The 12,753-nt window shown below is 40.6% G+C and overlaps 1 non-coding gene across 1 annotated transcript; it reads left to right on the top strand.

Annotated features, from left to right (window-relative positions):
• The first annotated feature begins 11,329 nt into the window (after positions 1 to 11,329).
• On the top strand, positions 11,330 to 11,433 carry LOC148580050 (small nucleolar RNA R71). Its single transcript, XR_015899134.1, has one exon. It is a non-coding gene; the product is annotated as a small nucleolar RNA R71 (small nucleolar RNA).
• The last annotated feature ends 1,320 nt before the right edge of the window (positions 11,434 to 12,753 follow it).

Below are 12,753 nucleotides of genomic sequence, written 5' to 3'. Positions count from 1 at the left end.
CAGTCTTAGTTATTTTCTTCCCTTTACCCCTACCCGTTTGTGGTGTTATCTTATTTGTTACAATTTAGTTCACTAACCCACTAACTGTTTGATATATTGCATCACTCACACTAACAACATTTTTTTAAAAAGAATAATCTCTATCTCCCTTTTTGCTTTGGCCTTGTTGGTTGTATGACAGGTAGAAGAAGTGGAGCTTCAACTTCCTTTGATTCTGAACCTGAGAGGACCTTTCTTAGACTAAGGAGGGAAGCAAGAGAAAAGAGAGTTGTTGGCGCTGAGGAAGAAGAGGAGTATTTTGAACCAAATATGGATGAGAATATGGAGAACCATCATGAAGAAGAGGCTCACAACCATGGCAGAGAAGGTCCAGTGCATCATACTGGGCAAGAGAGAAGAGTTCTGGGATCGTACATAAACCCAAACCAAGAAAACTGTGGAAGTAGCATCCAAAAGCCAACCATACATGCCAATAACTTTGAACTAAAGCCACAGCTCATCACCCTCGTGCAGAACAACTGTTCATTCGGAGGAAGTGTCCAAGAAGACCCCAATCAACATCTAACCACCTTCCTAAGGATATGCGACACTGTAAAGTCTAATGGTGTTCATCCTGACACCTATAGACTACTTCTGTTTCCCTTCTCACTCAAGGACAAAGCATCTAAATGGCTGGAATCCTTCCCGAAGGAGAGTTTAACAACCTGGGAAGATGTGGTGAATAAAATCTTGGAGAGATTCTATCCTCCTCAAAGAATCAACAGGTTGAGAGCTGAGGTACAAACCTTCAGGCAACAAGATGGTGAAACTCTCTATGAAGCACGAGAGAGGTTTAAGGACTTGACAAGAAGGTGCCCGCCAGATATGTTCAATGAATGGGTGCAGTTACACATTTTCTATGAAGGTCTTTCTTATGAATCAAAGAAGGCAGTAGACCATTCATCTGGGGGATCTCTGAACAAGAAGAAGACCATTGAAGAAGCCATAGATGTCATTGAGACTGTAGCTGAGAATGACTACTTCTATGCTTCTGAAAGAGGCAACACTAGAGGAGTGATGAAGCTAAATAACGTGCATGCACTGCTAGCCCAAAACAAGATGATCACCAAGCAGTTGGCTGACCTTACCAAGAAGATGGAGAGGAACCAAGTAGCAGCAATCACCACCTCATCAGCAACCCAAGAAGGAGTGAACGCAGAAGCAGAGGGTGATCAGGAACAAGCCAACTACATTGGAAACTCACCTAGGAAGACCCATGATCCATACTCCAAAACTTATAATCCTGGTTGGAGAAACCACCCAAACTTTGGGTGGGAAATTCAACAAGATTAAGGCCAAGATCAGAGACGTCACAACCCCAACAACAATGCGGCTTACTAACATTCCACACAGAGATCATATCAGCACCCACCAAACAAAACCTCTCAACATCTATATCAAAACCAAAATGGCCATTCTCATCCCTCCAACCCCAACTCATGATCATCTGAAGATAGATTCTCAAGGATTGAGATTTTACTTGAACGTATATGCAAAGAAGTTCAAGACAGTAAAATGTTCCGAGAGGAAGTGCGGTCCAATATGCAAAATCAAGATGCTACCATCAAGAAACTTGAGACACAAATTGGCTACTTATTCAAGCAAGTTCCCAGCCATAACCTGTGCAGCAACACTGATTCAAACCCAAGGGAGGAATGTCAAGCTATCACCCTCAGAAGTGGAAAGGAATTGAAGGAGACCTCCAAGAAACCACCAGAGAAGGACTCAATTGGAAGAAGGAGGAACAAGATGAAGTTCAAGTTCCCACCTCCAATTCACATAAAAAAGGAGAAGAGCTGAAGCCATATGTTCCGAAAATCCCATACCCTCAACAATTGAGGAAGAAGGGGGATGACAACCAATTCTCAAGATTTTTAGAAATCTTCAAGAAACTACAGATTAACATACCCTTTGCTGAAGCGATAGAGCAAATGCTGCTCTATGCCAAGTTCTTGAAGGAATTAATGACCAAGAAGAGAAGCTGGAAGAGCAACGAAACTGTGATACTAACTGAAGAATGTAGTGCCATCATTCAGCACAAACTACCCCAGAAATTGAAGGATCCTAGAAGCTTCCAGATTCCCTGTATTATAGGGAAAATCACAGTGGAGAAGGCTCTATGTGACTTAGGAGCCAGCATAAATCTGATGTCCGTGGCTATGATGAGAAAAATGAGGATTGAGGAGGCCAAGCCAATAAAAATGGCCCTACAACTGGCAGACCGATCATTCAAGTTTCCTCATGGCATAGTAGAAGACTTACTGGTGAAGGTAGGAGATTTTATCTTCCCAGCAGACTTTGTAGTGTTGGACATAAAGGAGGAAGCCAAGGCCTCCATCATCCTGGGAAGACCATTCTTGGCCATTGCTGGAGCTATCATTGATGTCCAAAAAGGTAAACTTACCCTGAGACTACACAATGAGAAGATGACATTCAACGTATTTAAGGCCATGAGCTACCCACAAGAACCATTGGGAGAATGTATGAGGTTGGATTCACTGGAAGATGCAGTACAAGAGATTTTTGAAGAAGAAGAACTTGAATGGTTAACAGAAGAGGAATCAGCATCTAGCGAAGAGGCTACAACAGCAGAGATTCATGTTCAGGGTGCACCAAAGGAGGAGAATGAAAGAAAAGAAGCACCCAAACTTGAACTCAAAGCACTGCCACCCACTCTCAAATATGCATACTTAGGAGAGAATGAAAGTTAACCAGTGATCATAAACTCATCCCTCAGCCAAGATCAAGAGGATGAATTACTCCAAGTATTACGAAAGCATTAGGATGCCATTGGATGGACCCTCCCTGACCTGAAGGGAATCAGTTCGGCCATATGCATGCATAAGATACTGTTTGAAGATGATGCTAAACTATCCATTCAACCCCAAAGGAGGCTTAATCCAGTCATGAAGGAAGTGGTACAGAAAGAAGTCATGAAGTTATGGCAGGGAGGGGTGATCTACCCGATCTCAGACAGCCCATGGGTCAGTCCCGTCCAAGTGGTGCCCAAGAAAGGAGGAATCACTGTAGTACCGAATGAGAGGAACGAACTCATTCCTACAAGGACCGTCACAGGATGGCGGATGTGCATAGATGATGCGCATAAACTTGTTATGCTACGATTTAGGAAATTGCACGATCGGCAAAATTCCTTCCGGCAAGTGCACCGGTTATCGTCGTCAAGTAAAAACTCACAATAGAGTGAGGTCGAATCCCACAAGGATTGGTTGAGTGAGCAATTCGGATTAGAAGTGTGTTCTAGTTGAGCGGAATCAAGATTTGAGATGAGAATTGCGGAATGTAAAATTGGCGGGAAAAGTAAATGACAAGAAAATTAAATGGCTGAATCTTAAATTGCATGAATTAAAGTGCAGAATGTAAATTGCTGAAATTAAAAGGGAATGGGGATGATTGCAAGAATTGAATTGCAGAATGTAAAGAGAAAGTAGAAATCAGAAATGGGGAATTCATTGGGTTTAGGAGATATTGAAATCTCCGAATCAAAACATGTAAATCTCTTCCTCAACCAATGCATTCATTGAATTTTGCTTGGCAATCTTATATGATTGGATCCCAATTCCTTGGCTCACCAATGCTCTCTAAAAACAAACAAATTCCCAATCCCTTGGTTTAAATGTTCATAAGAAGAGATGATGCTTGATCACTGATTATACCACACAATTTCATGAACCACAATTTGGTAGGATTACATGTCACAATATCCATCCAAACCCCAATCCAATCCACTGTGAGAAAGCTTCTCTAGCATGAATCCTCCATTCCTTTCCCAAGGCTCCGAAGGATTCCAAGTATGAGTAGTCTCTTTCCCAAGACAACTACTCAATGGAATTAGATCGAGAAGCTTTCTAACAAAATTCAAGAGAAAAGATTGAAGAAGAAGATAAACTATTATTGATTCATTGAATTACAATAGAGCTCCCTAACCCAATGAAAGGGGGTTTAGTGAATCATAGCTCTGAATTCAATTACAAAGAAAAAGAAACTAGCTAAAAGTGAAAGTAAAGGGTCTTTCTAACTTAACTTCTATCCTATTTATACACTTTCTATATTGAGCTTCAGTTGTGCTTCTTGGGCTTTGAGGCCTCTCCTTGCTTTCCTTTTGCCTTGGGTTTATGATCCATCATCTTGATGAGGTTGTTGATCCAGATCCTGTAACATTTATTGAGCCAACTTAGTGATAATCAAATAATGACACATGACTCAATAAATTGAGATTTCAAATTCATCAATCCTTCAGGCCCAATCCCATAAACCATGATATTCAATTGGGTTTCATACCAAAGTAAGTTTAAGTTAATAATTGTGCTCAAAGACTAACTTAAATCACAATATTTTTGGCCCAGAAACCCTTTTCAAGAGTGGCGTTTAAGTTGTAGTTTAAGCTTAAACTGCAACTTAAACGCCAGACACTTCCAGTGAGGCCATTTGTAGAAGCACGTTTAAGCTTCAGTTAAGGTTAAACTGAAGCTTAAACGTGGAAATGGAAGAAGGTAGCCCTGGAGAGTCATGTAGTCGAACACGTTTAAGCTTCAGTTTAAGGTTAAACTGAAGCTTAAACGTGGAGATAGGAAGGGCAGCCCTGGAGGTCGAACACGTTTAACCTCCAGTTTGAGGTCAAACTGGAGGTTAAACGTGGAAAAGGGTGGAGGCATACTGGAAGTCGAACACGTTTAACCTCCAGTTTGAGGTCAAACTGGAGGTTAAACGTGGAAGCTTGGAATGGTGGCCCTGGAGGTGTCGAACACGTTTAACCTCCAGTTTGGGGTCAAACTGGAGGTTAAACGTGGAGATGGAGAGAGCAACCCTGGAGTGAAAAAACTATCGAACACGTTTAAGCTCCAGTTTGAGTCAAACTGGAGCTTAAACGTGGAATGGCCCCTGGTACTCTTCCTGGTTCTGGCGTTTAACCTCCAGTTTGAGGTCAAACTGGAGGTTAAACGTGGAACTCCTCCCTGGGTGGCATACTCATTCTGGCGTTTAACCTCCAGTTTGAGGTCAAACTGGAGGTTAAACGTGGAATGCTCCTTAAGTGAGGCTTTTCATTCTGGCGTTTAACCTCCAGTTTGAGGTCAAACTGGAGGTTAAACTTCAATCCCAGCATCTCTTATCCTTCATGATTTTGGCGTTTAAGCTCCAGTTTAGGCTTAAACTGGAACTTAAACTCCACATGTGATATTCAAGCTTCCTTTATTGATTTTGTTGCTTCCTTGCTTAGCCTCTTCTTCCCTGAAATCATCCAAACAATTGCATCAAAGTCTTGCAAAATTTCATGAGAAATCTTTCATTCATAGCATTTAAGTAATATAACTAAAACTCATGGAATTTGCATCAAAATCATATTGTTTGGATGGTTCATTACTTTGTTCTTCATTTAACCATTTTTGGTTACTTTAAGCTCAAGAAAATGCATAAAACAACTAAAACTAACAGAAACATGCTAGTGAAACTAGCCTATGATGCCTTGGCATCACAACACCAAACTTAATACTTGCTTGTCCCTAAGCAAGTCCTGAGTTATTTGAGAAGAAAGTATGAACAGAAAGTAATTACATTGGCTATATTAGCAAGCATTTGAAGTTCATCAGAAGGGTTCTATGCAGAAAGTTGCAGCATCACTTTTTCATACTTATCAGGTAGGATTATCACTTTTTCATTGCATCCATCAAAAATTGCTATGGCCTCCTGTTATTCTTATGTCTTTGGCACTTTTCTTTTGTTTTTCTTTTCCTTTTCTTAGAGCTTCTTTTGCTCCTTGTTTGCTTAGTGTCATGTGTTGCACAAGCCTTTGGCATTTTCTTTTTCTTATCAGTGCACTACACATATCCACTTTAGGCATTTTAGTTCACATTTCTTCTTGAGACATTGGTGCCCAGCACCTCTTTGTGTGACTAAATGTTTTGTATTGAGGTTGCTCTTGATAATGGATTTTTGGTTGATAATCCCGGGTTAGTTAACCCAAGTTACCAAGTGTTGAAACACTCCTCAGAACCTATTCATCCAAGCATATCCTTAATACATAAACACCACAGGCATTTGTCTCAGAAGTTCAAACCATTGGTGCCTAGCTTATTTTCTCAATTTTTTTTGCTTTTTGGTTGCCTTTTTCCGTGGCTTTTTCTTTTCCTTTTTCTTTCTTTTTCATGGCCAAAGACATTTATTCATCAAGATCCATAGACAATTTTTACTTATACATAAAAAATGATAATTCTACACTTCTAATTTTAGTGATGTGACTAAACAATCAAGCATGCATACCACCACTTAATTCTACTTGATTTGTCACTAATTTAGCCAAGTTACTTTTGTTCAAACTTTTCTTTTATTTTTGGAAACAGAACAAGCATGGCACGCACTTGTTTAAGAAGGTGAAGTTATATCCAAACATCTAGGCACTCACTTTATTCAAAGCACTTAACAAACACACATACTAAAAAAACGACTCATAAAAAAAAAACTCCACCTAACACTTAAATGACTGATGATGAAAACACGTTCATAAAGACAATTCACCAATTATCATTTGATTATTAAGGAACGAGACCACCTCTTATTTATTGCTTGGTTCTTCTTAATTCTTGGGATCCTGCTTCTTCTTGCTTCCTGCCTCTTTTTGACCACTTGTGCTTCCTTTGTCTTTTCTTATGAGTTTTTTCCAGAATCCAGCCTTTTTCATCGTTTCTTCCACTCCTTTTTCAAGGATCATTGCCTTGTTTATTTCTCCTTCTTTCCTCCCTTTGAAATACTCATCATAAGCTGGGAATGCTGGGTCCATCTTGTGTAGATGTTCCCCTATGTAGTTAAGCTTGATTTGCGAACTGATGTTGTAGTCAGCTTGGACTGAGTATCTTGCATTCTGTAAAGTAGTGGCTTCCTTGATTGCCAAGACATTGGCATCTTGGTGTTGGCATATGTGGCCGAAGGATTCCTGTAAGTGTAGATTTTGTTCCCTTTGCAGATCAAAGAATCTTGATTCAAAGTTCCTTTGCTTATCCATCATTTTTAGATGAAAGTCTTCTTGTCTTTCCTGAGACCTCATGTATTGTTGAGACATTCCTTCCATGATTTCCTGCATTCTGCTCATATCCATGGGGTCTCTGGGAATTCGTTGTCTTCTTTCAGGAGTTGCTTGCTCTTCTTGCTCTTCTTCTCTGTCTTCTCCTTCCTGTCTTTCTTGTCCTGCTTCTTGCTCGGCTTCCACTTGTTGCCCTTCTTCATTTCTTCTTCTTGTATGTCTTGGAGGAGTTGGGCCAAGAGTCATTCTGTGTGCAGTTATGGCCAGCCCAGGATATAGCCAATTAGGTCTTTCATCCTCAAGTGGTACTTGGGCATCGATGCATAGTCTAATGATGGTGCTAGGGAAATGAAGCCAGGATTCAGGGTCACTTTTCTCACTAAACTCTTGTATCTGTTCAGCAATGAGTTTATGAACCTTGATCTCTCCTCCAACCATAATGCAATGTAGCAAGATGGCTCTTTTAGGGACTATTTCTGAAGAGTTTGCAGTGGGTAGGATGGATCTCCTAACTATTGCATACCACCCTTTAGCTTCAGGTGTTAGGTCTCCTCTTCTCAAGACTCTTGGAGCCCCTCTTGTTTTTCTCACCCATTCAGCTCTGATGGCACAAAGGTCTTCAGCAATAGTTGTATAGTCAGGTTCTCCTCTCATCCTTTCTTCATAACTTGCTTGGCTGAAATGTATGTTTTTCAGGCCAAGAGTTTTCATGATTGCTTTGGGACTGAAGTCAACTTCCACCCCTCTCACATAGCTTTTGTATGTGGGGTTCTTGGTTTGATCCTCCCTTACTGCATTTGCATAAAATTCCTTCACCAAGTTGATGTTGATTCTAGTGATTGGCTTAGTTAGGAGCTCCCACTTCCTCTTTTTAATCTTTTCCCAAACACCTGGGAACTCATCCTTTTCAAGTTCAAAGGGGACCTCAGCTAGTACCGTTTTAGGTCTCATCCATTCGGCTTGAATCTCATGGAACACTGATCTGTATCTCCATGCATCGAATCCCCTGTTTTCCTCCATTGGCTGCTTGTCTTTTCTTCTTTTGTGGCTAGATGAAGCTGCCATTTTGGTAAGTGACAACTAAAGTTGACAAGGTGAAGCAAGAAGTGTTGTTGGAGGTGTGGTGAGATTGTTTTCGGCAAGAGATGGTTATGCTATGATGAAGGAAAAAGTGTATGAAGGAGGATTGATGGTGTGGGACTCGTTCCCCAAGTGGTTCTTTATAGTGCCCATGAGTGAAAAATGAATGGCTAGGGTGGTTTGTGAAGGGTGGCTTGATGGTAAATATATGAATTGTAGATAAGGACGATTGGCTTTTCATTTTCTTGGAAGTATTCTGGATGCATTAGGTTGTACATGTAGCTTTCTTTTCTTGCAGAACTTCCTTTTCCCATGTGTTAGTTTCAAAGATTTGTGAATTTTCTTTTTGACCAAGCACGTACCTCCCTTTGTCTTTTTCCTCCATTTTTGTCTTTTCTTTTGTACCTGCATAAACAAACAAATTTGCTATCATTTTTCGGTCCATGTGAATTATGAATAGTATTTGCACATGTAAATCAATGCTTGTCTTTATGAGCTTATAGCCGTGACTTCTACATGAATGCACACTTATTATTTGGACACCAAACTTAGTTTTTGGTTAAGTCTCCTGATGACATGAAATCCATATTGGTTGTCCTTAATGAGTGTGCATATTTCTAATAAATCATAGTCACCTTGGCTCTTTGATTCTAAACAAAGTGACTACCCTAAGTAATTGAAACTAAAGCATTAAAACATATGAATGGTATACTTGTCATGAATTTTGAAATCCAGAGGAACTTCTTGCTTTTCATAAACTGTGTTCAAAAAGAACACCAAACTTAATGTTTGGTTGTGCACCTTGAATGAAAGATGGAATTCAATTTGAGTAAGATTTGGGAGTGCCATCAGGCACACCAAACTTAGAGACCAATTGTAATTTACATGCACGGTTTAGTGCACTTAATCAATAGTTGTCCTGAGGATTCAAGTTCATGCATAAGAAACCATACTTTATTAGATGTAAAGCAAAGCACTAAAGATTAAGGATACTAAAAACATGGGTTGCCTCCCATGAAGCGCTTCTTTAACGTCACTAGCTTGACGGTTGTCCCTTGTTAGGGTGGATTGTAGTGCTTGACGTCCTCTCCTCTCACTATGAAAACGTCCCCTCTTGATTCATTCATGACCTCTAAATGTTCCATAGAAAGAACTTTCTTGATTGTGAACACTTGAGGGAGCTGGGAAGGAATGGTCTTGAGGCCAGGTGGGATTGGCAGATAATGACTTGAGATCACTTTATCCCCTGGAGAAAAACCTTCAGTGGGAATTTTCTTGTTTCTCCATCCTCTTGGCAATCTCCCTATCACTCTTCCCTTTCTCTTGAGGATTTCTTCATTGACCTTTATGTCAGGAGGATCCTTCTGATCTGTTTCCACTGATTCTTGTGGCTCTAACTCTTGCAACTCTTGTTTGCCTTCCAATGACTGTTTTAGAGTCTCAGCTGCTGGATTACTTTCCTCCAAACACGGATGGCTACTATCATCTTTAGGCCTTTCAGATTCTGGTTCAGGTTCAGATGCAGGTTTGAAGATTTTGAACATGAGCTGTTCATCATGTATTCTCAGAATTAGTTCTCCTTGTTCTACATCTATGAGCGCTCTAGTAGTGGCTAGAAATGGTCTGCCCAGAATGATAGGGTGTAAATAGCTTTCCTCCATGTCCACAATGACAAAGTCTGTGGGGAAATAATAATCTCCTACTTTCACCAGCACATTTTCAACTACCCCTTCAGCTTGCTTCTGAGTTTTGTCAGCCAGTTGTATGATTACATCAGTGGATCTCACCTCGTTCAGTTGTAGCCTCTTCATAAGAGTTAGAGGCATCACATTTATGCTAGCTCCTAGATCACAGAATCCTCTGTCAATTTTTGTTTCTCCTATGATGCAAGGGATATGAAAACTTCCTGGGTCCGTTTTCTTAGAGAGTGTGTCCTTCTTGATGAGAGCACTGCATTCTTTGTTCATTGTTACCGTTTGTCCTCCCTTCAAAACTCTTTTCTTGCTTAACAATTCCTTTAAATATTTGATGTGTGTGGGCATTTGATGAAGAATCTCAAGAAAGGGAATATTGACATGCAGAGAATTAAATGTCTCTAGAAACCTTGAATAGGTTTTCCTTTTTTCACCTCCTCCTAACCTCTCAGGAAATGGTGCTTTTGGTTGGTATACTTCCATCATGCCTTTTTGCAGATCCTTGGCTTGCTCAGTTCCACTTTCCTGCTTAACTTCTTCCATATCTTCTTTCAAGATTTCTGGTTCCTGCTGTGAGGACCTGATTCCTCCTTCTTCTGAGACTTCCTTCAATATGGTGATGGCCTTGCACTCTTCCCATCTTACTCTCTTTTGTTCCCCCTTAGGATTCTTTTCTGTGTCACTAGGGAACACTGCAGTTGATTTGGGTGCCTGTTGAGATAGCTCTCCTACTTGAGATTCCAACCTTTTGAGTTTTTCACCATGGTTTCTTAAGGTAGTTCTCACATCATCCCTGAAGCTCTTCAATTCAATTATGTCTTGGCTCATGGTTGCCATCATTCCTTCCATCCGGTTTAATTGATCTTGAAATTGTTGGTTCGGATTAGGTTGGGTATGTTGATTATTTTGGCCATGATATGATGATTGGGGGTAAGTGTTTTGTGTGGCTTGGTATGATCTTTGGTTGGAGTTTTGGTATGTGGAATTGTTTTGTTGGTTGTGGTTGTAAGGTTTGTGGTTTTGTGGTTGGGTTTGTTGGTTTCCCCACCCAAAGTTTGGGTGGTTTCTCCAGCCTGGGTTGTAAGTGTTGGAGTGTGGATCATATGATTGCCTTTGTTGGTTTCCCACATAGTTAACCTCATCCCAATCACCTCCTTCAATGCCTACTTCCTCTTGATCTTGTGTGTGTATTGCAGCCACTTGCTTTGTTTCTAATTGCCTGGTAAGCTCTGCTAGTTGCTTGGCAAACACCTTGTTTTGGGCTAGAATTGTATCAACATGGTTCAGCTCCATGACTCCCTTAGTGTTGTGCCTTTCTGATGCATAGTAGTACTCATTCTCAGCCACTGTCTCGATCACTTCAATGGCTTCTTCCACGGTCTTTTTCTTGTTCAATGAACCTCCTGATGAATGGTCTACAGCCTTCCTTGATTCATAAGAGAGCCCATCATAGAAGATGTGCAATTGCACCCAATCATGGAACATGTTTGGTGGGCATTTCCTTGTCAAGTCCTTGAATCTCTCCCATGCCTCGTAGAGAGTTTCACCATCTTGTTGTCTAAAAGTTTGGACCTCAGATCGAAGCCTATTGACCTTTTGTGGAGGGTAGAAACGTGCCAGAAACTTGCCTTCCACCTCATCCCATGTGGTTAGACTCCCCCTTGGGAATGATTCCAGCCACTTAGCTGCCTTGTCCCTAAGTGAAAATGGGAACAAGAGCAGTTTATAGGCATCTTCCTGGACTCCATTGGACTTCACAGTGTCACAAATTCTCAGGAATTTTGTGAGATGTTGGTTTGGGTCTTCATTAGCACTTCCTCCAAAGGAACAATGATTTTCCACCAATGATATTAGCTGTGGCTTGAGCTCAAAATTGTTGGCCTGAATGGGTGGTTTCTGGATGCTACTACCACAATTCCCAGAGGTTGGGTTTATGTATGAACTAAGAACCCTCCTCTCGGGAATGGCATTGTTTCCATCAGCTCTCTCATGGTTGTGAACTTCTCTATCCATGTTGAGATCTAGAGCTTCCTCAAAATTGTCCTCAGATTCTCCTTCAGATTCCTCTTCTCCCACTACTCTCTTCCCTCTTGCTTCCCTTCTAAGTCTATGAAGGGTCCTTTCCGGTTCGGTATATGGAGGAGTTGATGTCTCTCCTCTCCTACCTGTCATACAAGAACACAGCTCAAACACAAACAAGTAAAATACTCTTGGTTAATGGAAGAGTATGGTTAGCTCAATTGAGGAATTAATTCAAACAGTTAGTGAGTCAGTGAGTTAGTTGCATGAATTTAAAGGCATAAAGAAGGAAAGCATGTAACCAAGTGCAGAAATTAAAATTCAACAAGTATTTAGAACAGAATTAACAAAGCAAGAGAAAATTGCTCAATCTAGTTAGCTTCCAATTTGAGAATTGTCAATCGAAAACCAATCCCCGGCAACGGCGCCATAAACTTGATGCGCATAAACTTGTTATGCTACGATTTAGGAAATTGCACGATCGGCAAAATTCCTTCCGGCAAGTGCACCGGTTATCGTCGTCAAGTAAAAACTCACAATAGAGTGAGGTCGAATCCCACAAGGATTGGTTGAGTGAGCAATTCGGATTAGAAGTGTGTTCTAGTTGAGCGGAATCAAGATTTGAGATGAGAATTGCGGAATGTAAAATTGGCGGGAAAAGTAAATGACAAGAAAATTAAATGGCTGAATCTTAAATTGCATGAATTAAAGTGCAGAATGTAAATTGCTGAAATTAAAAGGGAATGGGGATGATTGCAAGAATTGAATTGCAGAATGTAAAGAGAAAGTGGAAATCAGAAATGGGGAATTCATTGGGTTTAGGAGATATTGAAATCTCCGAATCAAAACATGTAAATCTCTTCCTCAACCAATGCATTCATTGAATTT

Source organism: Arachis ipaensis, chromosome B10 (genome assembly GCF_059453495.1).
Source record: "Arachis ipaensis isolate K30076 ecotype BB chromosome B10, ASM5945349v1, whole genome shotgun sequence".
Classification (NCBI taxonomy): domain Eukaryota; kingdom Viridiplantae; phylum Streptophyta; class Magnoliopsida; order Fabales; family Fabaceae; genus Arachis; species Arachis ipaensis.
The sequence above is the reverse complement of the archived record's forward strand: the minus strand, read 5'-3'. Positions and strand labels throughout refer to the sequence as shown.